This window comes from Neoarius graeffei, chromosome 8 (assembly GCF_027579695.1).
Source record: "Neoarius graeffei isolate fNeoGra1 chromosome 8, fNeoGra1.pri, whole genome shotgun sequence".
Taxonomy (NCBI): domain Eukaryota; kingdom Metazoa; phylum Chordata; class Actinopteri; order Siluriformes; family Ariidae; genus Neoarius; species Neoarius graeffei.
The window spans coordinates 14,084,197-14,088,245 of NC_083576.1; positions in this window are offsets into that span (position 1 = coordinate 14,084,197).

Here is a 4,049-nt window from a genome sequence, read left to right on the forward strand (position 1 = left end):
GATAGGAAAGTCCCAGCAAAAGTGAAAGGTAAGATGTATAAGAGAGTAGTGAGACCAGCTGTGATGTATGGATTGGAGACAGTACCCTTAACAAAGAGACAGGAGGCAAAGTTGGAGGTGGCAGAGTTGAGGACGTTAAGGTTTGCGATGGGAGTGACAAGGTTGGACAGGATAAGGAACGAGCACATCAGAAGGTCAACACATGTGGAGAGCTTGGGAATTAAGCTAAGAGAGATGAGACTGAGATGGTATGGGCACATCCTGAGAAGAGATGCAGAGCATGTTGGAAGGAGAATGTTGAGGATGGAGCTGCCAGATACACGAAAACAAGGAAGGCCAAAGAGGAGATACATGGATGTGGTGAGAGAGGACATGGAAGTGGCAGGTGTGGTAGAGAAGGATGCGGAAGACAGGGACCCCTAATCGGGAGCAGCCAAAAGAAGAAAAAGATTACTCTTGACTCTTGAATGAATATGAATTTAGAATTATGTCAGTCACATATGTTTCTTAATTTTCTTGTTCATTTGCTAATCTAAGCTTAAAAATCAACTTTAAAAATCTAACAGCAATTTTAATGAAACTAGAATTAGTGCTGTTGATATGATATTAACCCAACTAACAATTGTTGCTTCCCAGAGCATTCTGGGGCCATTTGTTTCATCATGGTTCAAAAATTCCCATCACTTTTTAAATCACCTTTGCAGTATAACCCCCAGTGGTTCCTAGAATATTCTGGTAACTTTTACATTCTTATTTGAAAGTCTCAGGAACCATGCAGTAACCGATGATGGCACATAAAAAGTTGCCTTAATGTTCTGGTAACCCTGACATTTTTTAAACCTCTTTGGAACCATTCCCTGACATTCAGGGAACATTCTTTGAACCATCCCTACATAAACCAGTTACTGTCCTGATACAAATCTGGTTGGTTGTCATAGTTTCCAAATGGCTATTTTTCTAATAGAAAAGGACAGATGCACTAATTTTCTAATATAACAAGCTACTTTAATAACTATTGCATAATAATTACTCAGAATGTTAGTTTGGATACAAAAAATAAAGCCTAAAAGCTATCTTTGATGAAAATTTCTGGTCAGTTGTCATATAATACAAGAACATTGTGCTTTAAAATTCCCACAAAATTTCAGGAAGAATGCTAACCTTATTAACCAAAATAGAACATTCCCAGAACATTTCTGGAAGAATGCTGACTTTGATAACCAATGCTCACAGAACGTTTCTGGAAGAATGCTGATTTTGTTAACCAAAATAGAATGTTTCCAGAACATTTCTGGAAGAATGCTGACTTTGATAACCAATGCTCACAGAACGTTTCTGGAAGAATGCTGATTTTGTTAACCAAAATAGAATGTTTCCAGAACATTTCTGGAAGAATGCTGACTTTATTAACTCAAATATAACATTCCCATAACATTTCTGGAAGAATGCTGACTTTGTTAACCAAAATAGAATGTTCTCAGAATGTTTTTGGAAGAACGGTCTGTTAACCAAAAGAGAATGTTTCTAGAAGAATTTTGATCTTGTTAACCAAAATAGAATGTTCTCAGAACGTTTCTGGAAGAATGCTGACTTTGGTAACCAAAATTCATAAACGAGTCCTTTTTAATTTCTCATGTGACTTCCAAAATAGAATAATAAATGAACGAAAAAGTACACGGACCATGTTTCTGGAAGAATGCTGATTTTATTAACTCAAATATAACGTTCCCATAACATTTCTGGAAGAATGCTGACTTTGTTAACCAAAATAGAATGTTCTCAAAACATTTTTGGAAGAACGTTCACTTTGTTAAACAAAATTGAATGTTCCAAGAACGTTTCTGGAAGAATGCTTACCTTATTAACCAAGATAGAACATTCCTAGAACATTTCTGAGAGAATGCTGACTTTGGGAACCAAAATAGAATGTTCCTAGGATGTTTCTGGAAGAATACTGACTTTATTAACTCAAATATAACGTTCAGATAACATTTCTGGAAGAATGCTGACTTTGTTAACCAAAATGGAATGTTCTCAGAATGTTTTTGGAAGAATGGTCTGTTCGTTCATTCATTATTCTATTTTGGAATGAAAGATGAAATTTAAAAAAGGGTGCAGCTTGGTGTTTTATTTAAAACAATACAAGCAGAAATGGCTCTATTTTGTTTTCGAAATGTATTGCCATCAGCAAATAGTAGTATTAGAAAAGTGGACAACATTCCTGATCGTTTTCTTATTTTGTAATATTCATTTATTCCAAGCGTCACAAAACCTCCCTACACTCATAACAGAACAGCCATGTCCTGCGCCAATGTCTTTGAGGTGCTGTGAAATATCTGCATGCGTAGCATGCCTTCGCAACATTTCGCAAATTAAGTCGGAATATGCCTCCAAAGACGCCATGTCATGCGGATGAGAATAAACAAACCATAACGCTCCCAACCCGCCCACAAGCTTAGACTTCCAGGTCACCCAAAACCTAAGTTCTAAATAAACTAAAACGCAATTCAGAACGGCATTTTTCAAAATTGCTTTTTCCCTTTTTCTGCTGTTCAATGACTCATTTTCAATAACTAAAAAAACATCAAAACATGGCTCTGGATTCCATTTCACAAGTCATACACAAGTGTAAAAATTCATAAACGAGTCCTTTTTCAGGGGCGGCACGGTGGTGTAGTGGTTAGCGCTGTCGCCTCACAGCAAGAAGGTCCTGGGTTCGAGCCCTGGGGCTGGCGAGGGCCTTTCTGTGTGGAGTTTGCATGTTCTCCCCGTGTCCGCGTGGGTTTCCTCCGGGTGCTCCGGTTTCCCCCACAGTCCAAAGACATGCAGGTTAGGTTAACTGGTGACTCTAAATTGACCGTAGGTGTGAATGTGAGTGTGAATGGTTGTCTGTGTCTATGTGTCAGCCCTGTGATGACCTGGCGACTTGTCCAGGGTGTACCCCGCCTTTCGCCCGTAGTCAGCTGGGATAGGCTCCAGCTTGCCTGCGACCCTGTAGAAGGATAAGCGGCTAGAGATGATGAGATGAGATGAGAGTCCTTTTTCATTTCTCATGTGACTTCCAAAATAGAATAATGAATGATTGAAAAAGTACACGGACCAGATTTCTGGAAGAATTTTGACTTTTGTTAACCAAAACAGAACGTTCCCAGAACATTTCTGGAAGAATTTTGACTTTTGCTAACCAAAATAGAACATTGCTGGAAGAAATTTGACTTTTGTTAACCAAAATAGAATGTTCCCAGAACATTGCTGGAAGAATTTTGACTTTTGTTAACCAAAATAGAATGTTCCAAGAACATTTCTGGTGGAATGCTGACTTTTTTAACTAAAATAGAACATTGCTGGAAGAATTTTGACTTTGTTAACCAAAATAGAACGTTCCCAGAACGTTTCTGGAAGAATACTGACTTTATTAACTCAAATATAACATTCCCATAATATTTCTGGAAGAATGCTGACTTTGTTAACCAAAATAGAGCATTGCTGGAAGAATTTTGACTTGTGTTAACCAAAATAGAACGTTCCAAGAACATTTCTGGAAGAATGCTGACTTTGTTAACCAAAATAGAACATTGCTGGAAGAATTTTGACTTTTGTTAACCAAAACAGAACGTTCCCAGAACATTTCTGGTGGAATGCTGACTTTGTTGACTAAAATAAAACATTCCCAGGCTGTCTGTTTTCTGGGCTGGAAACCGTTTGAGAAGTTTATTCGATGCTTTCCATACATTCTACATTCCCAGTTTATGTTTTGAACGTGAAACACTGATAATTAATGACTTTCTAAACTAAGACAGAACATAAATAATATTAGATAAATAAGCAATTGCTTGGAACTACATTTACAATGTTTGTTCTTTGCCTCACTTATGGCTAAATTTCAAATAGCTCCCTAGCTCCTACATGAGTACACTACATAGGGAATGAAGTAACAGCTTCTACAGGGAGTGAACTCTCCTGTTTGTTGAACAGGAAGTGATTTGAGATTCCTCCGATGTCAGGAGGTGACAGAAGCCCTGTCGCATTAATATGACGTGGAACGATTT